Source organism: Mesoplodon mirus (genome assembly GCF_964341445.2).
Source record: "Mesoplodon mirus genome assembly, contig: SUPER_7_unloc_1, whole genome shotgun sequence".
Taxonomy (NCBI): Eukaryota; Metazoa; Chordata; class Mammalia; order Artiodactyla; family Ziphiidae; genus Mesoplodon; species Mesoplodon mirus.
This window is the reverse complement of record NW_028295815.1, coordinates 5946542-5973678: the sequence shown is the minus strand read 5'-3', so window position 1 is coordinate 5973678 and position 27137 is coordinate 5946542.

Here is a 27137-nt window from a genome sequence, read left to right as displayed (position 1 = left end):
CCATTTTTATATTTCCTGGGATATTTCAGGTGTACCCAGGTTGAGGTTCTTGTAAGCAGTGCAGCCCTCAATTTGGGGGTGGCTCTGTCTTATGGATTTTCAGTTATCCCAAGGTATATTCCCTAGACTGGAAGTGCCCTTGGCTCTGTAGCTCTGTTGTTTACTTGTTTTAGGGAACACAATGCACTCCTCCAGTGAGGCAGTTGGCAACTTACATCCCGCCCATCAGCATAACAAGGCTCCCTGTTCTCCAGGGCCTGTCTTGCCTTTCTGGTTTTTACACATTTTGTGGATGTCCCTTTTGACTGGTGGGAAGTGATACTTCTTTGTAGTGCAGATTTGCATTGCCCGCTTGCTTGCTTGGCCAAAAAGGGCGTATGCGTTTTCTCCTGAATATATTCAGGAGAAAACGCATACGCCCTTTTTGGCCAAGTGCATCATTGTCGAAGTTGTGCCCCTCTTCCTGTGCTTTACAGGCGATTCCAACGTACCTCTTGAAATCTGTTTCCTGCTATTCTGCCTCGCTTTCAAGTCCGCCTCGTTGCCTTCCCTCAACAGATTTTTGGACGATAGTTGGCTTTGATTACTCTGCCAGTTTGTGAATTGCTGTGCCCCTGAGCTCCATTTTTCAACTCGTTTCTTGTGAGCTGAACGCAAGTCCAAACTTTTGGTTCTGGAACTATACTGGTTCCCGGTGGGTGGCTGAGACTTTGGTTAATTCTTCTTCCTGCCGGGAAATTAGAGTGACATGTGCCCATCCAAATGCCTAACAGCTACTCTCTCATTGGTTCTCCCTCTTCCCTTTCATCCTCTGCCAAATTGGCAACCTGTGTGAACCAGGAGCTTAAAGGGGCTGTCTCTCCAAGTTGGGAGATTGATAGGAAAGCAGTTGGAAAGTCAAACCGGAGCACCAGGAGAGGGGCTCTTCGTTGAGTTTTAGAAACCTTTCGTATTCACAGTGTGTCCATTCTCTAGGTTTCCCGTACACGTTATAGCTGTAGTAATATTCCCTTCAACCTGGAGAGCTGGGACCCATGGAATGGGTGCCATGCATTATTGCTTTAAAGGGTCTGCATTTGCTCACCCAATCTCACCAATCCTCTCAGTCCCAAGTGTCCAGCCTCATGCCACATCCAGCTGTCATTGTAGATAGGGTCATTCCAGGTTGCATCAGAGACCCTGAAGGAATTGTAAAGAATTTCCCTGTTTCTTTGTTCTGTTTTTGAAATTCCTTTTTAGAGTGGGTTTGAGCTGATTCTCGCTGCCCTGTTTATGTCAGTCTAGACACACTTGATTCCCTTACGGAGACATATGAATACATAGGTTTTAAGATTCTTACTAGTCAGATCTATTCCTCTGCGGGAAATATGGGGTTTTGAGTCCCTTTCACTGAGGAAGGTGTAGGTCTTGTCTATTCCATAGTTGGTTTTTGGAACGGTACCTGTGCTTATATCAAACTCTGGTTTGATGCATCACCCCACCTCTCCTTCCCCCTTAAGCAGGCATAAGAGTGTTTTCTAAATGTGAGACTCTGTTCTCTTGCCTAACTCAGTTCATGTGTAGCCATGTTTACAGGATCTTCCTAAGTGATATCTTATGATAAGTTTCTTTTCCTGTGTGACTTCTTTCACTTAGAATCATCGTACCTGAATCCACTCATTTTGCTGCTACTGGTCTTATGACATTGATTTCGTGGCTGAGGGATATTCCATCGTACGTAAGTTCCACAATGTTTGGAACCATTTTTATATTTCCTGGGATATTTCAGGTGTACCCAGGTTGAGGTTCTTGTAAGCAGTGCAGCCCTCAATTTGGGGGTGGCTCTGTCTTATGGATTTTCAGTTTTCCCAAGGTATATTCCCTAGACTGGAAGTGCCCTTGGCTCTGTAGCTCTGTTGTTTACTTGTTTTAGGGAACACAATGCACTCCTCCAGTGAGGCAGTTGGCAACTTACATCCCGCCCATCAGCATAACAAGGCTCCCTGTTCTCCAGGGCCTGTCTTGCCTTTCTGGTTTTTACACATTTTGTGGATGTCCCTTTTGACTGGTGGGAAGTGATACTTCTTTGTAGTGCAGATTTGCATTGCCCGCTTGCTTGCTTGGCCAAAAAGGGCGTATGCGTTTTCTCCTGAATATATTCAGGAGAAAACGCATACGCCCTTTTTGGCCAAGTGCATCATTGTCGAAGTTGTGCCCCTCTTCCTGTGCTTTACAGGCGATTCCAACGTACCTCTTGAAATCTGTTTCCTGCTATTCTGCCTCGCTTTCAAGTCCGCCTCGTTGCCTTCCCTCAACAGATTTTTGGACGATAGTTGGCTTTGATTACTCTGCCAGTTTGTGAATTGCTGTGCCCCTGAGCTCCATTTTTCAACTCGTTTCTTGTGAGCTGAACGCAAGTCCAAACTTTTGGTTCTGGAACTATACTGGTTCCCGGTGGGTGGCTGAGACTTTGGTTAATTCTTCTTCCTGCCGGGAAATTAGAGTGACATGTGCCCATCCAAATGCCTAACAGCTACTCTCTCATTGGTTCTCCCTCTTCCCTTTCATCCTCTGCCAAATTGGCAACCTGTGTGAACCAGGAGCTTAAAGGGGCTGTCTCTCCAAGTTGGGAGATTGATAGGAAAGCAGTTGGAAAGTCAAACCGGAGCACCAGGAGAGGGGCTCTTCGTTGAGTTTTAGAAACCTTTCGTATTCACAGTGTGTCCATTCTCTAGGTTTCCCGTACACGTTATAGCTGTAGTAATATTCCCTTCAACCTGGAGAGCTGGGACCCATGGAATGGGTGCCATGCATTATTGCTTTAAAGGGTCTGCATTTGCTCACCCAATCTCACCAATCCTCTCAGTCCCAAGTGTCCAGCCTCATGCCACATCCAGCTGTCATTGTAGATAGGGTCATTCCAGGTTGCATCAGAGACCCTGAAGGAATTGTAAAGAATTTCCCTGTTTCTTTGTTCTGTTTTTGAAATTCCTTTTTAGAGTGGGTTTGAGCTGATTCTCGCTGCCCTGTTTATGTCAGTCTAGACACACTTGATTCCCTTACGGAGACATATGAATACATAGGTTTTAAGATTCTTACTAGTCAGATCTATTCCTCTGCGGGAAATATGGGGTTTTGAGTCCCTTTCACTGAGGAAGGTGTAGGTCTTGTCTATTCCATAGTTGGTTTTTGGAACGGTACCTGTGCTTATATCAAACTCTGGTTTGATGCATCACCCCACATCTCCTTCCCCCTTAAGCAGGCATAAGAGTGTTTTCTAAATGTGAGACTCTGTTCTCTTGCCTAACTCAGTTCATGTGTAGCCATGTTTACAGGATCTTCCTAAGTGATATCTTATGATAAGTTTCTTTTCCTGTGTGACTTCTTTCACTTAGAATCATCGTACCTGAATCCACTCATTTTGCTGCTACTGGTCTTATGACATTGATTTCGTGGCTGAGGGATATTCCATCGTACGTAAGTTCCACAATGTTTGGAACCATTTTTATATTTCCTGGGATATTTCAGGTGTACCCAGGTTGAGGTTCTTGTAAGCAGTGCAGCCCTCAATTTGGGGGTGGCTCTGTCTTATGGATTTTCAGTTTTCCCAAGGTATATTCCCTAGACTGGAAGTGCCCTTGGCTCTGTAGCTCTGTTGTTTACTTGTTTTAGGGAACACAATGCACTCCTCCAGTGAGGCAGTTGGCAACTTACATCCCGCCCATCAGCATAACAAGGCTCCCTGTTCTCCAGGGCCTGTCTTGCCTTTCTGGTTTTTACACATTTTGTGGATGTCCCTTTTGACTGGTGGGAAGTGATACTTCTTTGTAGTGCAGATTTGCATTGCCCGCGTGCTTGCTTGGCCAAAAAGGGCGTATGCGTTTTCTCCTGAATATATTCAGGAGAAAACGCATACGCCCTTTTTGGCCAAGTGCATCATTGTCGAAGTTGTGCCCCTCTTCCTGTGCTTTACAGGCGATTCCAACGTACCTCTTGAAATCTGTTTCCTGCTATTCTGCCTCGCTTTCAAGTCCGCCTCGTTGCCTTCCCTCAACAGATTTTTGGACGATAGTTGGCTTTGATTACTCTGCCAGTTTGTGAATTGCTGTGCCCCTGAGCTCCATTTTTCAACTCGTTTCTTGTGAGCTGAACGCAAGTCCAAACTTTTGGTTCAGGACCTATACTGGTTCCCGGTGGGTGGCTGAGACTTTGGTTAATTCTTCTTCCTGCCGGGAAATTAGAGTGACATGTGCCCATCCAAATGCCTAACAGCTACTCTCTCATTGGTTCTCCCTCTTCCCTTTCATCCTCTGCCAAATTGGCAACCTGTGTGAACCAGGAGCTTAAAGGGGCTGTCTCTCCAAGTTGGGAGATTGATAGGAAAGCAGTTGGAAAGTCAAACTGGAGCACCAGGAGAGGGGCTCTTCGTTGAGTTTTAGAAACCTTTCGTATTCACAGTGTGTCCATTCTCTAGGTTTCCCGTACACGTTATAGCTGTAGCAATATTCCCTTCAACCTGGAGAGCTGGGACCCATGGAATGGGTGCCATGCATTATTGCTTTAAAGGGTCTGCATTTGCTCACCCAATCTCACCAATCCTCTCAGTCCCAAGTGTCCAGCCTCATGCCACATCCAGCTGTCATTGTAGATAGGGTCATTCCAGGTTGCATCAGAGACCCTGAAGGAATTGTAAAGAATTTCCCTGTTTCTTTGTTCTGTTTTTGAAATTCCTTTTTAGAGTGGGTTTGAGCTGATTCTCGCTGCCCTGTTTATGTCAGTCTAGACACACTTGATTCCCTTACGGAGACATATGAATACATAGGTTTTAAGATTCTTACTAGTCAGATCTATTCCTCTGTGGGAAATATGGGGTTTTGAGTCCCTTTCACTGAGGAAGGTGGAGGTCTTGTCTATTCCATAGTTGGTTTTTGGAACGGTACCTGTGCTTATATCAAACTCTGGTTTGATGCATCACCCCACCTCTCCTTCCCCCTTAAGCAGGCATAAGAGTGTTTTCTAAATGTGAGACTCTGTTCTCTTGCCTAACTCAGTTCATGTGTAGCCATGTTTACAGGATCTTCCTAAGTGATATCTTATGATAAGTTTCTTTTCCTGTGTGACTTCTTTCACTTAGAATCATCGTACCTGAATCCACTCATTTTGCTGCTACTGGTCTTATGACATTGATTTCGTGGCTGAGGGATATTCCATCGTACGTAAGTTCCACAATGTTTGGAACCATTTTTATATTTCCTGGGATATTTCAGGTGTACCCAGGTTGAGGTTCTTGTAAGCAGTGCAGCCCTCAATTTGGGGGTGGCTCTGTCTTATGGATTTTCAGTTTTCCCAAGGTATATTCCCTAGACTGGAAGTGCCCTTGGCTCTGTAGCTCTGTTGTTTACTTGTTTTAGGGAACACAATGCACTCCTCTGGTGAGGCAGTTGGCAACTTACATCCCGCCCATCAGCATAACAAGGCTCCCTGTTCTCCAGGGCCTGTCTTGCCTTTCTGGTTTTTACACATTTTGTGGATGTCCCTTTTGACCGGTGGGAAGTGATACTTCTTTGTAGTGCAGATTTGCATTGCCCGCTTGCTTGCTTGGCCAAAAAGGGCGTATGCGTTTTCTCCTGAATATATTCAGGAGAAAACGCATACGCCCTTTTTGGCCAAGTGCATCATTGTTGAAGTTGTGCCCCTCTTCCTGTGCTTTACAGGCGATTCCAACGTACCTCTTGAAATCTGTTTCCTGCTATTCTGCCTCGCTTTCAAGTCCGCCTAGTTGCCTTCCCTCAACAGATTTTTGGACGATAGTTGGCTTTGATTACTCTGCCAGTTTGTGAATTTATGTGCCCCTGAGCTCCATTTTTCAACTCGTTTCTTGTGAGCTGAACGCAAGTCCAAACTTTTGGTTCAGGACCTATACTGGTTCCCGGTGGGTGGCTGAGACTTTGGTTAATTCTTCTTCCTGCCGGGAAATTAGAGTGACATGTGCCCATCCAAATGCCTAACAGCTACTCTCTCATTGGTTCTCCCTCTTCCCTTTCATCCTCTGCCAAATTGGCAACCTGTGCGAACCAGGAGCTTAAAGGGGCTGTCTCTCCAAGTTGGGAGATTGATAGGAAAGCAGTTGGAAAGTCAAACCGGAGCACCAGGAGAGGGGCTCTTCGTTGAGTTTTAGAAACCTTTCGTATTCACAGTGTGTCCATTCTCTAGGTTTCCCGTACACGTTATAGCTGTAGTAATATTCCCTTCAACCTGGAGAGCTGGGACCCATGGAATGGGTGCCATGCATTATTGCTTTAAAGGGTCTGAATTTGCTCACCCAATCTCACCAATCCTCTCAGTCCCAAGTGTCCAGCCTCATGCCACATCCAGCTGTCATTGTAGATAGGGTCATTCCAGGTTGCATCAGAGACCCTGAAGGAATTGTGAAGAATTTCCCTGTTTCTTTGTTCTGTTTTTGAAATTCCTTTTTAGAGTGGGTTTGAGCTGATTCTCGCTGCCATGTTTATGCCAGTCTCGACACACTTGATTCCCTTACGGAGACATATCAATATATAGGTTTTAAGATTCTTACTAGTCAGATCTATTCCTCTGCGGGAAATATGGGGTTTTGAGTCCCTTTCACTGAGGAAGGTGTAGGTCTTGTCTATTCCATAGTTGGTTTTTGGAACGGTACCTGTGCTTATATCAAACTCTGGTTTGATGCATCACCCCACCTCTCCTTCCCCCTTAAGCAGGCATAAGAGTGTTTTCTAAATGTGAGACTCTGTTCTCTTGCCTAACTCAGTTCATGTGTAGCCATGTTTACAGGATCTTCCTAAGTGATATCTTATGATAAGTTTCTTTTCCTGTGTGACTTCTTTCACTTAGAATCATCGTACCTGAATCCACTCATTTTGCTGCTACTGGTCTTATGACATTGATTTCGTGGCTGAGGGATATTCCATCGTACGTAAGTTCCACAATGTTTTGAACCATTTTTATATTTCCTGGGATATTTCAGGTGTACCCAGGTTGAGGTTCTTGTAAGCAGTGCAGCCCTCAATTTGGGGCTGTCTCTGCCTTATGGATTTTCAGTTTTCCCAAGGTATATTTCCTAGACTGGAAGTGCCCTTGGCTCTGTAGCTCTGTTGTTTACTTGTTTTAGGGAACACAATGCACTCCTCCAGTGAGGCAGTTGGCAACTTACATCCCGCCCATCAGCATAACAAGGCTCCCTGTTCTCCAGGGCCTGTCTTGCCTTTCTGGTTTTTACACATTTTGTGGATGTCCCTTTTGACCGCTGGGAAGTGATACTTCTTTGTAGTGCAGATTTGCATTGCCCGCTTGCTTGCTTGGCCAAAAAGGGCGTATGCGTTTTCTCCTGAATATATTCAGGAGAAAACGCATACGCCCTTTTTGGCCAAGTGCATCATTGTTGAAGTTGTGCCCCTCTTCCTGTGCTTTACAGGCGATTCCAACGTACCTCTTGAAATCTGTTTCCTGCTATTCTGCCTCGCTTTCAAGTCCGCCTAGTTGCCTTCCCTCAACAGATTTTTGGACGATAGTTGGCTTTGATTACTCTGCCAGTTTGTGAATTTATGTGCCCCTGAGCTCCATTTTTCAACTCGTTTCTTGTGAGCTGAACGCAAGTCCAAACTTTTGGTTCAGGACCTATACTGGTTCCCGGTGGGTGGCTGAGACTTTGGTTAATTCTTCTTCCTGCCGGGAAATTAGAGTGACATGTGCCCATCCAAATGCCTAACAGCTACTCTCTCATTGGTTCTCCCTCTTCCCTTTCATCCTCTGCCAAATTGGCAACCTGTGCGAACCAGGAGCTTAAAGGGGCTGTCTCTCCAAGTTGGGAGATTGATAGGAAAGCAGTTGGAAAGTCAAACCGGAGCACCAGGAGAGGGGCTCTTCGTTGAGTTTTAGAAACCTTTCGTATTCACAGTGTGTCCATTCTCTAGGTTTCCCGTACACGTTATAGCTGTAGTAATATTCCCTTCAACCTGGAGAGCTGGGACCCATGGAATGGGTGCCATGCATTATTGCTTTAAAGGGTCTGAATTTGCTCACCCAATCTCACCAATCCTCTCAGTCCCAAGTGTCCAGCCTCATGCCACATCCAGCTGTCATTGTAGATAGGGTCATTCCAGGTTGCATCAGAGACCCTGAAGGAATTGTGAAGAATTTCCCTGTTTCTTTGTTCTGTTTTTGAAATTCCTTTTTAGAGTGGGTTTGAGCTGATTCTCGCTGCCATGTTTATGCCAGTCTCGACACACTTGATTCCCTTACGGAGACATATCAATATATAGGTTTTAAGATTCTTACTAGTCAGATCTATTCCTCTGCGGGAAATATGGGGTTTTGAGTCCCTTTCACTGAGGAAGGTGTAGGTCTTGTCTATTCCATAGTTGGTTTTTGGAACGGTACCTGTGCTTATATCAAACTCTGGTTTGATGCATCACCCCACCTCTCCTTCCCCCTTAAGCAGGCATAAGAGTGTTTTCTAAATGTGAGACTCTGTTCTCTTGCCTAACTCAGTTCATGTGTAGCCATGTTTACAGGATCTTCCTAAGTGATATCTTATGATAAGTTTCTTTTCCTGTGTGACTTCTTTCACTTAGAATCATCGTACCTGAATCCACTCATTTTGCTGCTACTGGTCTTATGACATTGATTTCGTGGCTGAGGGATATTCCATCGTACGTAAGTTCCACAATGTTTTGAACCATTTTTATATTTCCTGGGATATTTCAGGTGTACCCAGGTTGAGGTTCTTGTAAGCAGTGCAGCCCTCAATTTGGGGCTGTCTCTGCCTTATGGATTTTCAGTTTTCCCAAGGTATATTTCCTAGACTGGAAGTGCCCTTGGCTCTGTAGCTCTGTTGTTTACTTGTTTTAGGGAACACAATGCACTCCTCCAGTGAGGCAGTTGGCAACTTACATCCCGCCCATCAGCATAACAAGGCTCCCTGTTCTCCAGGGCCTGTCTTGCCTTTCTGGTTTTTACACATTTTGTGGATGTCCCTTTTGACCGCTGGGAAGTGATACTTCTTTGTAGTGCAGATTTGCATTGCCCGCTTGCTTGCTTGGCCAAAAAGGGCGTATGCGTTTTCTCCTGAATATATTCAGGAGAAAACGCATACGCCCTTTTTGGCCAAGTGCATCATTGTCGAAGTTGTGCCCCTCTTCCTGTGCTTTACAGGCGATTCCAACGTACCTCTTGAAATCTGTTTCCTGCTATTCTGCCTCGCTTTCAAGTCCACCTCGTTGCCTTCCCTCAACAGATTTTTGGACGATAGTTGGCCTTGATTACTCTGCCAGTTTGTGAATTGCTGTGCCCCTGAGCTCCATTTTTCAACTCGTTTCTTGTGAGCTGAACGCAAGTCCAAACTTTTGGTTCAGGACCTATACTGGTTCCCGGTGGGTGGCTGAGACTTTGGCTAATTCTTCTTCCTGCCGGGAAATTAGAGTGACATGGGCCCATCCAAATGCCTAACAGCTACTCTCTCATTGGTTCTCCCTCTTCCCTTTCATCCTCTGCCAAATTGGCAACCTGTGTGAACCAGGAGCTTAAAGGGGCTGTCTCTCCAAGTTGGGAGATTGATAGGAAAGCAGTTGGAAAGTCAAACCGGAGCACCAGGAGAGGGGCTCTTCGTTGAGTTTTAGAAACCTTTCGTATTCACAGTGTGTCCATTCTCTAGGTTTCCCGTACATGTTATAGCTGTAGTAATATTCCCTTCAACCTGGAGAGCTGGGACCCATGGAATGGGTGTCATGCATTATTGCTTTAAAGGGTCTGCATTTGCTCACCCAATCTCACCAATCCTATCAGTCCCAAGTGTCCAGCCTCATGCCACATGCAGCTGTCATTGTAGATAGGGTCATTCCAGGTTGCATCAGAGACCCTGAAGGAATTGTGAAGAATTTCCCTGTTTCTTTGTTCTGTTTTTGAAATTCCTTTCTAGAGTGGATTTGAGCTGATTCTCGCTGCCATGTTTATGCCAGTCTAGACACACTTGATTCCCTTATGGAGACATATCAATACATAGGTTTTAAGATTCTTACTAGTCAGATCTATTCCTCTGCGGGAAATATGGGGTTTTGAGTCCCTTTCACTGAGGAAGGTGTAGGTCTTGTCTATTCCATAGTTGGTTTTTGGAACGGTACCTGTGCTTATATCAAACTCTGGTTTGATGCATCACCCCACCTCTCCTTCCCCCTTAAGCAGGCATAAGAGTGTTTTCTAAATGTGAGACTCTGTTCTCTTGCCTAACTCAGTTCACGTGTAGCCATGTTTACAGGATCTTCCTAAGTGATATCTTATGATAAGTTTCTTTTCCTGTGTGACTTCTTTCACTTAGAATCATCGTACCTGAATCCACTCATTTTGCTGCTACTGGTCTTATGACATTGATTTCGTGGCTGAGGGATATTCCATCGTACGTAAGTTCCACAATGTTTTGAACCATTTTTATTCTTCCTGGGATATTTCAGGTGTACCCAGGTTGAGGTTCTTGTAAGCAGTGCAGCCCTCAATTTGGGGGTGGCTCTGTCTTATGGATTTTCAGTTTTCCCAAGGTATATTCCCTAGACTGGAAGTGCCCTTGGCTCTGTAGCTCTGTTGTTTACTTGTTTTAGGGAACACAATGCACTCCTCCAGTGAGGCAGTTGGCAACTTACATCCCGCCCATCAGCATAACAAGGCACCCTGTTCTCCAGGGCCTGTCTTGCCTTTCTGGTTTTTACACATTTTGTGGATGTCCCTTTTGACCGGTGGGAAGTGATACTTCTTTGTAGTGCAGATTTGCATTGCCCGCTTGCTTGCTTGGCCAAAAAGGGCGTATGCGTTTTCTCCTGAATATATTCAGGAGAAAACGCATACGCCCTTTTTGGCCAAGTGCATCATTGTCGAAGTTGTGCCCCTATTCCTGTGCTTTACAGGCGATTCCAACGTACCTCTTGAAATCTGTTTCCTGCTATTCTGCCTCGCTTTCAAGTCCACCTCGTTGCCTTCCCTCAACAGATTTTTGGACGATAGTTAGCCTTGATTACTCTGCCAGTTTGTGAATTGCTGTGCCCCTGAGCTCCATTTTTCAACTCGTTTCTTGTGAGCTGAACACAAGTCCAAACTTTTGGTTCAGGACCTATACTGGTTCCCGGTGGGTGGCTGAGACTTTGGTTAATTCTTCTTCCTGCCGGGAAATTAGAGTGACATGTGCCCATCCAAATGCCTAACAGCTACTCTCTCATTGGTTCTCCCTCTTCCCTTTCATCCTCTGCCAATTTGGCAACCTGTGTGAACCAGGAGCTTAAAGGGGCTGTCTCTCCAAGTTGGGAGATTGATAGGAAAGCAGTTGGAAAGTCAAACCGGAGCACCAGGAGAGGGGCTCTTCGTTGAGTTTTAGAAACCTTTCGTATTCACAGTGTGTCCATTCTCTAGGTTTCCCGTACATGTTATAGCTGTAGTAATATTCCCTTCAACCTGGAGAGCTGGGACCCATGGAATGGGTGTCATGCATTATTGCTTTAAAGGGTCTGCATTTGCTCACCCAATCTCACCAATCCTCTCAGTCCCAAGTGTCCAGCCTCATGCCACATGCAGCTGTCATTGTAGATAGGGTCATTCCAGGTTGCATCAGAGACCCTGAAGGAATTGTGAAGAATTTCCCTGTTTCTTTGTTCTGTTTTTGAAATTCCTTTCTAGAGTGGATTTGAGCTGATTCTCGCTGCCATGTTTATGCCAGTCTAGACACACTTGATTCCCTTACGGAGACATATCAATACATAGGTTTTAAGATTCTTACTAGTCAGATCTATTCCTCTGCGGGAAATATGGGGTTTTGAGTCCCTTTCACTGAGGAAGGTGGAGGTCTTGTCTATTCCATAGTTGGTTTTTGGAACGGTACCTGTGCTTATATCAAACTCTGGTTTGATGCATCACCCCACCTCTCCTTCCCCCTTAAGCAGGCATAAGAGTGTTTTCTAAATGTGAGACTCTGTTCTCTTGCCTAACTCAGTTCATGTGTAGCCATGTTTACAGGATCTTCCTAAGTGATATCTTATGATAAGTTTCTTTTCCTGTGTGACTTCTTTCACTTACAATCATCGTACCTGAATCCACTCATTTTGCTGCTACTGGTCTTATGACATTGATTTCGTGGCTGAGGGATATTCCATCGTACGTAAGTTCCACAATGTTTGGAACCATTTTTATTCTTCCTGGGATATTTCAGGTGTACCCAGGTTGAGGTTCTTGTAAGCAGTGCAGCCCTCAATTTGGGGGTGGCTCTGTCTTATGGATTTTCAGTTTTCCCAAGGTATATTTCCTAGACTGGAAGTGCCCTTGGCTCTGTAGCTCTGTTGTTTACTTGTTTTAGGGAACACAATGCACTCCTCCAGTGAGGCAGTTGGCAACTTACATCCCGCCCATCAGCATAACAAGGCACCCTGTTCTCCAGGGCCTGTCTTGCCTTTCTGGTTTTTACACATTTTGTGGATGTCCCTTTTGACCGGTGGGAAGTGATACTTCTTTGTAGTGCAGATTTGCATTGCCCGCTTGCTTGCTTGGCCAAAAAGGGCGTATGCGTTTTCTCCTGAATATATTCAGGAGAAAACACATACGCCCTTTTTGGCCAAGTGCATCATTGTCGAAGTTGTGCCCCTCTTCCTGTGCTTTACAGGCGATTCCAACGTACCTCTTGAAATCTGTTTCCTGCTATTCTGCCTCGCTTTCAAGTCCACCTCGTTGCCTTCCCTCAACAGATTTTTGGACGATAGTTAGCCTTGATTACTCTGCCAGTTTGTGAATTGCTGTGCCCCTGAGCTCCATTTTTCAACTCGTTTCTTGTGAGCTGAACACAAGTCCAAACTTTTGGTTCAGGACCTATACTGGTTCCCGGTGGGTGGCTGAGACTTTGGTTAATTCTTCTTCCTGCCGGGAAATTAGAGTGACATGTGCCCATCCAAATGCCTAACAGCTACTCTCTCATTGGTTCTCCCTCTTCCCTTTCATCCTCTGCCAATTTGGCAACCTGTGTGAACCAGGAGCTTAAAGGGGCTGTCTCTCCAAGTTGGGAGATTGATAGGAAAGCAGTTGGAAAGTCAAACCGGAGCACCAGGAGAGGGGCTCTTCGTTGAGTTTTAGAAACCTTTCGTATTCACAGTGTGTCCATTCTCTAGGTTTCCCGTACATGTTATAGCTGTAGTAATATTCCCTTCAACCTGGAGAGCTGGGACCCATGGAATGGGTGTCATGCATTATTGCTTTAAAGGGTCTGCATTTGCTCACCCAATCTCACCAATCCTCTCAGTCCCAAGTGTCCAGCCTCATGCCACATGCAGCTGTCATTGTAGATAGGGTCATTCCAGGTTGCATCAGAGACCCTGAAGGAATTGTGAAGAATTTCCCTGTTTCTTTGTTCTGTTTTTGAAATTCCTTTCTAGAGTGGATTTGAGCTGATTCTCGCTGCCATGTTTATGCCAGTCTAGACACACTTGATTCCCTTACGGAGACATATCAATACATAGGTTTTAAGATTCTTACTAGTCAGATCTATTCCTCTGCGGGAAATATGGGGTTTTGAGTCCCTTTCACTGAGGAAGGTGGAGGTCTTGTCTATTCCATAGTTGGTTTTTGGAACGGTACCTGTGCTTATATCAAACTCTGGTTTGATGCATCACCCCACCTCTCCTTCCCCCTTAAGCAGGCATAAGAGTGTTTTCTAAATGTGAGACTCTGTTCTCTTGCCTAACTCAGTTCATGTGTAGCCATGTTTACAGGATCTTCCTAAGTGATATCTTATGATAAGTTTCTTTTCCTGTGTGACTTCTTTCACTTACAATCATCGTACCTGAATCCACTCATTTTGCTGCTACTGGTCTTATGACATTGATTTCGTGGCTGAGGGATATTCCATCGTACGTAAGTTCCACAATGTTTGGAACCATTTTTATTCTTCCTGGGATATTTCAGGTGTACCCAGGTTGAGGTTCTTGTAAGCAGTGCAGCCCTCAATTTGGGGGTGGCTCTGTCTTATGGATTTTCAGTTTTCCCAAGGTATATTTCCTAGACTGGAAGTGCCCTTGGCTCTGTAGCTCTGTTGTTTACTTGTTTTAGGGAACACAATGCACTCCTCCAGTGAGGCAGTTGGCAACTTACATCCCGCCCATCAGCATAACAAGGCACCCTGTTCTCCAGGGCCTGTCTTGCCTTTCTGGTTTTTACACATTTTGTGGATGTCCCTTTTGACCGGTGGGAAGTGATACTTCTTTGTAGTGCAGATTTGCATTGCCCGCTTGCTTGCTTGGCCAAAAAGGGCGTATGCGTTTTCTCCTGAATATATTCAGGAGAAAACACATACGCCCTTTTTGGCCAAGTGCATCATTGTCGAAGTTGTGCCCCTCTTCCTGTGCTTTACAGGCGATTCCAACGTACCTCTTGAAATCTGTTTCCTGCTATTCTGCCTCGCTTTCAAGTCCACCTCGTTGCCTTCCCTCAACAGATTTTTGGACGATAGTTAGCCTTGATTACTCTGCCAGTTTGTGAATTGCTGTGCCCCTGAGCTCCATTTTTCAACTCGTTTCTTGTGAGCTGAACACAAGTCCAAACTTTTGGTTCAGGACCTATACTGGTTCCCGGTGGGTGGCTGAGACTTTGGTTATTTCTTCTTCCTGCCGGGAAATTAGAGTGACATGTGCCCATCCAAATGCCTAACAGCTACTCTCTCATTGGTTCTCCCTCTTCCCTTTCATCCTCTGCCAATTTGGCAACCTGTGTGAACCAGGAGCTTAAAGGGGCTGTCTCTCCAAGTTGGGAGATTGATAGGAAAGCAGTTGGAAAGTCAAACCGGAGCACCAGGAGAGGGGCTCTTCGTTGAGTTTTAGAAACCTTTCGTATTCACAGTGTGTCCATTCTCTAGGTTTCCCGTACATGTTATAGCTGTAGTAATATTCCCTTCAACCTGGAGAGCTGGGACCCATGGAATGGGTGTCATGCATTATTGCTTTAAAGGGTCTGCATTTGCTCACCCAATCTCACCAATCCTCTCAGTCCCAAGTGTCCAGCCTCATGCCACATGCAGCTGTCATTGTAGATAGGGTCATTCCAGGTTGCATCAGAGACCCTGAAGGAATTGTGAAGAATTTCCCTGTTTCTTTGTTCTGTTTTTGAAATTCCTTTCTAGAGTGGATTTGAGCTGATTCTCGCTGCCATGTTTATGCCAGTCTAGACACACTTGATTCCCTTACGGAGACATATCAATACATAGGTTTTAAGATTCTTACTAGTCAGATCTATTCCTCTGCGGGAAATATGGGGTTTTGAGTCCCTTTCACTGAGGAAGGTGGAGGTCTTGTCTATTCCATAGTTGGTTTTTGGAACGGTACCTGTGCTTATATCAAACTCTGGTTTGATGCATCACCCCACCTCTCCTTCCCCCTTAAGCAGGCATAAGAGTGTTTTCTAAATGTGAGACTCTGTTCTCTTGCCTAACTCAGTTCATGTGTAGCCATGTTTACAGGATCTTCCTAAGTGATATCTTATGATAAGTTTCTTTTCCTGTGTGACTTCTTTCACTTAGAATCATCGTACCTGAATCCACTCATTTTGCTGCTACTGGTCTTATGACATTGATTTCGTGGCTGAGGGATATTCCATCGTACGTAAGTTCCACAATGTTTGGAACCATTTTTATATTTCCTGGGATATTTCAGGTGTACCCAGGTTGAGGTTCTTGTAAGCAGTGCAGCCCTCAATTTGGGGGTGGCTCTGTCTTATGGATTTTCAGTTTTCCCAAGGTATATTCCCTAGACTGGAAGTGCCCTTGGCTCTGTAGCTCTGTTGTTTACTTGTTTTAGGGAACACAATGCACTCCTCCAGTGAGGCAGTTGGCAACTTACATCCCGCCCATCAGCATAACAAGGCTTCCTGTCCTCCAGGGCCTGTCTTGCCTTTCTGGTTTTTACACATTTTGTGGATGTCCCTTTTGACCGGTGGGAAGTGATACTTCTTTGTAGTGCAGATTTGCATTGCCCACTTGCTTGCTTGGCCAAAAAGGGCGTATGCGTTTTCTCCTGAATATATTCAGGAGAAAACGCATACGCCCTTTTTGGCCAAGTGCATCATTGTCGAAGTTGTGCCCCTCTTCCTGTGCTTTACAGGCGATTCCAACGTACCTCTTGAAATCTGTTTCCTGCTATTCTGCCTTGCTTTCAAGTCCACCTCGTTGCCTTCCCTCAACAGATTTTTGGACGATAGTTGGCCTTGATTACTCTGCCAGTTTGTGAATTGCTGTGCCCCTGAGCTCCATTTTTCAACTCGTTTCTTGTGAGCTGAACGCAAGTCCAAACTTTTGGTTCAGGACCTATACTGGTTCCCGGTGGGTGGCTGAGACTTTGGTTAATTCTTCTTCCTGCCGGGAAATTAGAGTGACATGTGCCCATCCAAATGCCTAACAGCTACTCTCTCATTGGTTCTCCCTCTTCCCTTTCATCCTCTGCCAAATTGGCAACCTGTGCAAACCAGGAGCTTAAAGGGGCTGTCTCTCCAATTTGGGAGATTGATAGGAAAGCAGTTGGAAAGTCAAACCGGAGCAGAAGGAGAGGGGCTCTTCGTTGAGTTTTAGAAACCTTTCGTATTCACAGTGTGTCCATTCTCTAGGTTTCCCGTACATGTTATAGCTGTAGTAATATACCCTTCTACCTTGAGAGCTGGGACCCAAGGAATGGGTGCCATGTATTATTGCTTTAAAGGGTCTGCATTTGCTCACCCAATCTCACCAATCCTCTCAGTCCCAACTGTCCAGCCTCATGCCACATGCAGCTGTCATTGTAGATAGGGTCATTCCAGGTTGCATCAGAGACCCTGAAGGAATTGTGAAGAATTTCCCTGTTTCTTTGTTCTGTTTTTGAAATTCATTTCTAGAGTGGATTTGAGCTGATTCTCGCTGCCATGTTTATGCCAGTCTAGACACACTTGATTCCCTTACGGAGACATATCAATACATAGGTTTTAAGATTCTTACTAGTCAGATCTATTCCTCTGCGGGAAATATGGGGTTTTGAGTCCCTTTCACTGAGGAAGGTGGAGGTCTTGTCTATTCCATAGTTGGTTTTTGGAACGGTACCTGTGCTTATATCAAACTCTGGTTTGATGCATCACCCCACCTCTCCTTCCCCCTTAAGCAGGCATAAGAGTGTTTTCTAAATGTGAGACTCTGTTCTCTTGCCTAACTCAGTTCATGTGTAGCCATGTTTACAGGATCTTCCTAAGTGATATCTTATGATAAGTTTCTTTTCCTGTGTGACTTCTTTCACTTAGAATCATCGTACCTGAATCCACTCATTTTGCTGCTACTGGTCTTATGACATTGATTTCGTGGCTGAGGGATATTCCATCGTACGTAAGTTCCACAATGTTTTGAACCATTTTTATTCTTCCTGGGATATTTCAGGTGTACCCAGGTTGAGGTTCTTGTAAGCAGTGCAGCCCTCAATTTGGGGGTGGCTCTGTCTTATGGATTTTCAGTTTTCCCAAGGTATATTTCCTAGACTGGATGTTCCCTTGGCTCTGTAGCTCTGTTGTTTACTTGTTTTAGGGAACACAATGCACTCCTCCAGTGAGGCAGTTGGCAACTTACATCCCGCCCATCAGCATAACAAGGCACCCTGTTCTCCAGGGCCTGTCTTGCCTTTCTGGTTTTTACACATTTTGTGGATGTCCCTTTTGACCGGTGGGAAGTGATACTTCTTTGTAGTGCAGATTTGCATTGCCTGCTTGCTTGCTTGGCCACAAAGAGCGTATGCGTTTTCTCCTGAATATATTCAGGAGAAAACGCATACGCCCTTTTTGGCCAAGTGCATCATTGTCGAAGTTGTGCCCCTCTTCCTGTTCTTTACAGGCGATTCCAACGTACCTCTTGAAATCTGTTTCCTGCTATTCTGCCTCGCTTTCAAGTCCACCTCGTTGCCTTCCCTCAACAGATTTTTGGACGATAGTTGGCCTTGATTACTCTGCCAGTTTGTGAATTGCTGTGCCCCTGAGCTCCATTTTTCAACTCGTTTCTTGTGAGCTGAACGCAAGTCCAAACTTTTGGTTCAGGACCTATACTGGTTCCCGGTGGGTGGCTGAGACTTTGGTTAATTCTTCTTCCTGCCGGGAAATTAGAGTGACATGTGCCCATCCAAATGCCTAACAGCTACTCTCTCATTGGTTCTCCCTCTTCCCTTTCATCCTCTGCCAAATTGGCAACCTGTGCAAACCAGGAGCTTAAAGGGGCTGTCTCTCCAAGTTGGGAGATTGATAGGAAAGCAGTTGGAAAGTCAAACCGGAGCACCAGGAGAGGGGCTCTTCGTTGAGTTTTAGAAACCTTTCGTATTCACAGTGTGTCCATTGTCTAGGTTTCCCGTACATGTTATAGCTGTAGTAATATTCCCTTCTACCTGGAGAGCTGGGACCCAAGGAATGGGTGTCATGTATTATTGCTTTAAAGGGTCTGCATTTGCTCACCCAATCTCACCAATCCTCTCAGTCCCAAGTGTCCAGCCTCATGCACCATGCAGCTGTCATTGTAGATAGGGTCATTCCAGGTTGCATCAGAGACCCTGAAGGAATTGTGAAGAATTTCCCTGTTTCTTTGTTCTGTTTTTGAAATTCCTTTCTAGAGTGGGTTTGAGCTGATTCTCGCTGCCATGTTTATGCCAGTCTAGACACACTTGATTCCCTTACGGAGACATATCAATACATAGCTTTTAAGATTCTTACTAGTCAGATCTATTTCTCTGCGGGAAATATGGGGTTTTGAGTCCCTTTCACTGAGGAAGGTGTAGGTCTTGTCTATTCCATAGTTGGTTTTTGGAACGGTACCTGTGCTTATATCAAACTCTGGTTGGATGCATCACCCCACCTCTCCTTCCCCCTTAAGCAGGCATAAGAGTGTTTTCTAAATGTGAGACTCTGTTCTCTTGCCTAACTCAGTTCATGTGTAGCCATGTTTACAGGATCTTCCTAAGTGATATCTTATGATAAGTTTGTTTTCCTGTGTGACTTCTTTCACTTAGAATCATCGTACCTGAATCCACTCATTTTGCTGCTACTGGTCTTATGACATTGATTTCGTGGCTGAGGGATATTCCATCGTACGTAAGTTCCACAATGTTTGGAACCATTTTTATATTTCCTGGGATATTTCAGGTGTACCCAGGTTGAGGTTCTTGTAAGCAGTGCAGCCCTCAATTTGGGGGTGGCTCTGTCTTATGGATTTTCAGTTTTCCAAAGGTATATTCCCTAGACTGGAAGTGCCCTTGGCTCTGTAGCTCTGTTGTTTACTTGTTTTAGGGAACACAATGCACTCCTCCAGTGAGGCAGTTGGCAACTTACATCCCGCCCATCAGCATAACAAGGCTTCCTGTCCTCCAGGGCCTGTCTTGCCTTTCTGGTTTTTACACATTTTGTGGATGTCCCTTTTGACCGGTGGGAAGTGATACTTCTTTGTAGTGCAGATTTGCATTGCCCGCTTGCTTGCTTGGCCAAAAAGGGCGTATGCGTTTTCTCCTGAATATATTCAGGAGAAAACGCATACGCCCTTTTTGGCCAAGTGCATCATTGTCGAAGTTGTGCCCCTCTTCCTGTGCTTTACAGGCGATTCCAACGTACCTCTTGAAATCTGTTTCCTGCTATTCTGCCTTGCTTTCAAGTCCACCTCGTTGCCTTCCCTCAACGGATTTTTGGACGATAGTTGGCCTTGATTACTCTGCCAGTTTGTGAATTGCTGTGCCCCTGAGCTCCATTTTTCAACTCGTTTCTTGTGAGCTGAACGCAAGTCCAAACTTTTGGTTCAGGACCTATACTGGTTCCCGGTGGGTGGCTGAGACTTTGGTTAATTCTTCTTCCTGCCGGGAAATTAGAGTGACATGTGCCCATCCAAATGCCTAACAGCTACTCTCTCATTGGTTCTCCCTCTTCCCTTTCATCCTCTGCCAATTTGGCAACCTGTGTGAACCAGGAGCTTAAAGGGGCTGTCTCTCCAAGTTGGGAGATTGATAGGAAAGCAGTTGGAAAGTCAAACCGGAGCACCAGGAGAGGGGCTCTTCGTTGAGTTTTAGAAACCTTTCGTATTCACAGTGTGTCCATTCTCTAGGTTTCCCGTACATGTTATAGCTGTAGTAATATTCCCTTCAACCTGGAGAGCTGGGACCCATGGAATGGGTGTCATGCATTATTGCTTTAAAGGGTCTGCATTTGCTCACCCAATCTCACCAATCCTCTCAGTCCCAAGTGTCCAGCCTCATGCCACATGCAGCTGTCATTGTAGATAGGGTCATTCCAGGTTGCATCAGAGACCCTGAAGGAATTGTGAAGAATTTCCCTGTTTCTTTGTTCTGTTTTTGAAATTCCTTTCTAGAGTGGATTTGAGCTGATTCTCGCTGCCATGTTTATGCCAGTCTAGACACACTTGATTCCCTTACGGAGACATATCAATACATAGGTTTTAAGATTCTTACTAGTCAGATCTATTCCTCTGCGGGAAATATGGGGTTTTGAGTCCCTTTCACTGAGGAAGGTGGAGGTCTTGTCTATTCCATAGTTGGTTTTTGGAACGGTACCTGTGCTTATATCAAACTCTGGTTTGATGCATCACCCCACCTCTCCTTCCCCCTTAAGCAGGCATAAGAGTGTTTTCTAAATGTGAGACTCTGTTCTCTTGCCTAACTCAGTTCATGTGTAGCCATGTTTACAGGATCTTCCTAAGTGATATCTTATGATAAGTTTCTTTTCCTGTGTGACTTCTTTCACTTACAATCATCGTACCTGAATCCACTCATTTTGCTGCTACTGGTCTTATGACATTGATTTCGTGGCTGAGGGATATTCCATCGTACGTAAGTTCCACAATGTTTGGAACCATTTTTATTCTTCCTGGGATATTTCAGGTGTACCCAGGTTGAGGTTCTTGTAAGCAGTGCAGCCCTCAATTTGGGGGTGGCTCTGTCTTATGGATTTTCAGTTTTCCCAAGGTATATTTCCTAGACTGGAAGTGCCCTTGGCTCTGTAGCTCTGTTGTTTACTTGTTTTAGGGAACACAATGCACTCCTCCAGTGAGGCAGTTGGCAACTTACATCCCGCCCATCAGCATAACAAGGCACCCTGTTCTCCAGGGCCTGTCTTGCCTTTCTGGTTTTTACACATTTTGTGGATGTCCCTTTTGACCGGTGGGAAGTGATACTTCTTTGTAGTGCAGATTTGCATTGCCCGCTTGCTTGCTTGGCCAAAAAGGGCGTATGCGTTTTCTCCTGAATATATTCAGGAGAAAACACATACGCCCTTTTTGGCCAAGTGCATCATTGTCGAAGTTGTGCCCCTCTTCCTGTGCTTTACAGGCGATTCCAACGTACCTCTTGAAATCTGTTTCCTGCTATTCTGCCTCGCTTTCAAGTCCACCTCGTTGCCTTCCCTCAACAGATTTTTGGACGATAGTTAGCCTTGATTACTCTGCCAGTTTGTGAATTGCTGTGCCCCTGAGCTCCATTTTTCAACTCGTTTCTTGTGAGCTGAACACAAGTCCAAACTTTTGGTTCAGGACCTATACTGGTTCCCGGTGGGTGGCTGAGACTTTGGTTATTTCTTCTTCCTGCCGGGAAATTAGAGTGACATGTGCCCATCCAAATGCCTAACAGCTACTCTCTCATTGGTTCTCCCTCTTCCCTTTCATCCTCTGCCAATTTGGCAACCTGTGTGAACCAGGAGCTTAAAGGGGCTGTCTCTCCAAGTTGGGAGATTGATAGGAAAGCAGTTGGAAAGTCAAACCGGAGCACCAGGAGAGGGGCTCTTCGTTGAGTTTTAGAAACCTTTCGTATTCACAGTGTGTCCATTCTCTAGGTTTCCCGTACATGTTATAGCTGTAGTAATATTCCCTTCAACCTGGAGAGCTGGGACCCATGGAATGGGTGTCATGCATTATTGCTTTAAAGGGTCTGCATTTGCTCACCCAATCTCACCAATCCTCTCAGTCCCAAGTGTCCAGCCTCATGCCACATGCAGCTGTCATTGTAGATAGGGTCATTCCAGGTTGCATCAGAGACCCTGAAGGAATTGTGAAGAATTTCCCTGTTTCTTTGTTCTGTTTTTGAAATTCCTTTCTAGAGTGGATTTGAGCTGATTCTCGCTGCCATGTTTATGCCAGTCTAGACACACTTGATTCCCTTACGGAGACATATCAATACATAGGTTTTAAGATTCTTACTAGTCAGATCTATTCCTCTGCGGGAAATATGGGGTTTTGAGTCCCTTTCACTGAGGAAGGTGGAGGTCTTGTCTATTCCATAGTTGGTTTTTGGAACGGTACCTGTGCTTATATCAAACTCTGGTTGGATGCATCACCCCACCTCTCCTTCCCCCTTAAGCAGGCATAAGAGTGTTTTCTAAATGTGAGACTCTGTTCTCTTGCCTAACTCAGTTCATGTGTAGCCATGTTTACAGGATCTTCCTAAGTGATATCTTATGATAAGTTTCTTTTCCTGTGTGACTTCTTTCACTTAGAATCATCGTACCTGAATCCACTCATTTTGCTGCTACTGGTCTTATGACATTGATTTCGTGGCTGAGGGATATTCCATCGTACGTAAGTTCCACAATGTTTGGAACCATTTTTATATTTCCTGGGATATTTCAGGTGTACCCAGGTTGAGGTTCTTGTAAGCAGTGCAGCCCTCAATTTGGGGGTGGCTCTGTCTTATGGATTTTCAGTTTTCCCAAGGTATATTCCCTAGACTGGAAGTGCCCTTGGCTCTGTAGCTCTGTTGTTTACTTGTTTTAGGGAACACAATGCACTCCTCCAGTGAGGCAGTTGGCAACTTACATCCCGCCCATCAGCATAACAAGGCTTCCTGTCCTCCAGGGCCTGTCTTGCCTTTCTGGTTTTTACACATTTTGTGGATGTCCCTTTTGACCGGTGGGAAGTGATACTTCTTTGTAGTGCAGATTTGCATTGCCCACTTGCTTGCTTGGCCAAAAAGGGCGTATGCGTTTTCTCCTGAATATATTCAGGAGAAAACGCATACGCCCTTTTTGGCCAAGTGCATCATTGTCGAAGTTGTGCCCCTCTTCCTGTGCTTTACAGGCGATTCCAACGTACCTCTTGAAATCTGTTTCCTGCTATTCTGCCTTGCTTTCAAGTCCACCTCGTTGCCTTCCCTCAACAGATTTTTGGACGATAGTTGGCCTTGATTACTCTGCCAGTTTGTGAATTGCTGTGCCCCTGAGCTCCATTTTTCAACTCGTTTCTTGTGAGCTGAACGCAAGTCCAAACTTTTGGTTCAGGACCTATACTGGTTCCCGGTGGGTGGCTGAGACTTTGGTTAATTCTTCTTCCTGCCGGGAAATTAGAGTGACATGTGCCCATCCAAATGCCTAACAGCTACTCTCTCATTGGTTCTCCCTCTTCCCTTTCATCCTCTGCCAAATTGGCAACCTGTGCAAACCAGGAGCTTAAAGGGGCTGTCTCTCCAATTTGGGAGATTGATAGGAAAGCAGTTGGAAAGTCAAACCGGAGCAGAAGGAGAGGGGCTCTTCGTTGAGTTTTAGAAACCTTTCGTATTCACAGTGTGTCCATTCTCTAGGTTTCCCGTACATGTTATAGCTGTAGTAATATACCCTTCTACCTTGAGAGCTGGGACCCAAGGAATGGGTGCCATGTATTATTGCTTTAAAGGGTCTGCATTTGCTCACCCAATCTCACCAATCCTCTCAGTCCCAACTGTCCAGCCTCATGCCACATGCAGCTGTCATTGTAGATAGGGTCATTCCAGGTTGCATCAGAGACCCTGAAGGAATTGTGAAGAATTTCCCTGTTTCTTTGTTCTGTTTTTGAAATTCATTTCTAGAGTGGATTTGAGCTGATTCTCGCTGCCATGTTTATGCCAGTCTAGACACACTTGATTCCCTTACGGAGACATATCAATACATAGGTTTTAAGATTCTTACTAGTCAGATCTATTCCTCTGCGGGAAATATGGGGTTTTGAGTCCCTTTCACTGAGGAAGGTGGAGGTCTTGTCTATTCCATAGTTGGTTTTTGGAACGGTACCTGTGCTTATATCAAACTCTGGTTTGATGCATCACCCCACCTCTCCTTCCCCCTTAAGCAGGCATAAGAGTGTTTTCTAAATGTGAGACTCTGTTCTCTTGCCTAACTCAGTTCATGTGTAGCCATGTTTACAGGATCTTCCTAAGTGATATCTTATGATAAGTTTCTTTTCCTGTGTGACTTCTTTCACTTAGAATCATCGTACCTGAATCCACTCATTTTGCTGCTACTGGTCTTATGACATTGATTTCGTGGCTGAGGGATATTCCATCGTACGTAAGTTCCACAATGTTTTGAACCATTTTTATTCTTCCTGGGATATTTCAGGTGTACCCAGGTTGAGGTTCTTGTAAGCAGTGCAGCCCTCAATTTGGGGGTGGCTCTGTCTTATGGATTTTCAGTTTTCCCAAGGTATATTTCCTAGACTGGATGTTCCCTTGGCTCTGTAGCTCTGTTGTTTACTTGTTTTAGGGAACACAATGCACTCCTCCAGTGAGGCAGTTGGCAACTTACATCCCGCCCATCAGCATAACAAGGCACCCTGTTCTCCAGGGCCTGTCTTGCCTTTCTGGTTTTTACACATTTTGTGGATGTCCCTTTTGACCGGTGGGAAGTGATACTTCTTTGTAGTGCAGATTTGCATTGCCTGCTTGCTTGCTTGGCCACAAAGAGCGTATGCGTTTTCTCCTGAATATATTCAGGAGAAAACGCATACGCCCTTTTTGGCCAAGTGCATCATTGTCGAAGTTGTGCCCCTCTTCCTGTTCTTTACAGGCGATTCCAACGTACCTCTTGAAATCTGTTTCCTGCTATTCTGCCTCGCTTTCAAGTCCACCTCGTTGCCTTCCCTCAACAGATTTTTGGACGATAGTTGGCCTTGATTACTCTGCCAGTTTGTGAATTGCTGTGCCCCTGAGCTCCATTTTTCAACTCGTTTCTTGTGAGCTGAACGCAAGTCCAAACTTTTGGTTCAGGACCTATACTGGTTCCCGGTGGGTGGCTGAGACTTTGGTTAATTCTTCTTCCTGCCGGGAAATTAGAGTGACATGTGCCCATCCAAATGCCTAACAGCTACTCTCTCATTGGTTCTCCCTCTTCCCTTTCATCCTCTGCCAAATTGGCAACCTGTGCAAACCAGGAGCTTAAAGGGGCTGTCTCTCCAAGTTGGGAGATTGATAGGAAAGCAGTTGGAAAGTCAAACCGGAGCACCAGGAGAGGGGCTCTTCGTTGAGTTTTAGAAACCTTTCGTATTCACAGTGTGTCCATTGTCTAGGTTTCCCGTACATGTTATAGCTGTAGTAATATTCCCTTCTACCTGGAGAGCTGGGACCCAAGGAATGGGTGTCATGTATTATTGCTTTAAAGGGTCTGCATTTGCTCACCCAATCTCACCAATCCTCTCAGTCCCAAGTGTCCAGCCTCATGCACCATGCAGCTGTCATTGTAGATAGGGTCATTCCAGGTTGCATCAGAGACCCTGAAGGAATTGTGAAGAATTTCCCTGTTTCTTTGTTCTGTTTTTGAAATTCCTTTCTAGAGTGGGTTTGAGCTGATTCTCGCTGCCATGTTTATGCCAGTCTAGACACACTTGATTCCCTTACGGAGACATATCAATACATAGCTTTTAAGATTCTTACTAGTCAGATCTATTTCTCTGCGGGAAATATGGGGTTTTGAGTCCCTTTCACTGAGGAAGGTGTAGGTCTTGTCTATTCCATAGTTGGTTTTTGGAACGGTACCTGTGCTTATATCAAACTCTGGTTGGATGCATCACCCCACCTCTCCTTCCCCCTTAAGCAGGCATAAGAGTGTTTTCTAAATGTGAGACTCTGTTCTCTTGCCTAACTCAGTTCATGTGTAGCCATGTTTACAGGATCTTCCTAAGTGATATCTTATGATAAGTTTGTTTTCCTGTGTGACTTCTTTCACTTAGAATCATCGTACCTGAATCCACTCATTTTGCTGCTACTGGTCTTATGACATTGATTTCGTGGCTGAGGGATATTCCATCGTACGTAAGTTCCACAATGTTTGGAACCATTTTTATATTTCCTGGGATATTTCAGGTGTACCCAGGTTGAGGTTCTTGTAAGCAGTGCAGCCCTCAATTTGGGGGTGGCTCTGTCTTATGGATTTTCAGTTTTCCAAAGGTATATTCCCTAGACTGGAAGTGCCCTTGGCTCTGTAGCTCTGTTGTTTACTTGTTTTAGGGAACACAATGCACTCCTCCAGTGAGGCAGTTGGCAACTTACATCCCGCCCATCAGCATAACAAGGCTTCCTGTCCTCCAGGGCCTGTCTTGCCTTTTTGGTTTTTACACATTTTGTGGATGTCCCTTTTGACCGGTGGGAAGTGATACTTCTTTGTAGTGCAGATTTGCATTGCCCGCTTGCTTGCTTGGCCAAAAAGGGCGTATGCGTTTTCTCCTGAATATATTCAGGAGAAAACGCATACGCCCTTTTTGGCCAAGTGCATCATTGTCGAAGTTGTGCCCCTCTTCCTGTGCTTTACAGGCGATTCCAACGTACCTCTTGAAATCTGTTTCCTGCTATTCTGCCTTGCTTTCAAGTCCACCTCGTTGCCTTCCCTCAACAGATTTTTGGACGATAGTTGGCCTTGATTACTCTGCCAGTTTGTGAATTGCTGTGCCCCTGAGCTCCATTTTTCAACTCGTTTCTTGTGAGCTGAACGCAAGTCCAAACTTTTGGTTCAGGACCTATACTGGTTCCCGGTGGGTGGCTGAGACTTTGGTTAATTCTTCTTCCTGCCGGGAAATTAGAGTGACATGTGCCCATCCAAATGCCTAACAGCTACTCTCTCATTGGTTCTCCCTCTTCCCTTTCATCCTCTGCCAAATTGGCAACCTGTGCAAACCAGGAGCTTAAAGGGGCTGTCTCTCCAATTTGGGAGATTGATAGGAAAGCAGTTGGAATGTCAAACCGGAGCAGAAGGAGAGGGGCTCTTCGTTGAGTTTTAGAAACCTTTCGTATTCACAGTGTGTCCATTCTCTAGGTTTCCCGTACATGTTATAGCTGTAGTAATATACCCTTCTACCTTGAGAGCTGGGACCCAAGGAATGGGTGCCATGT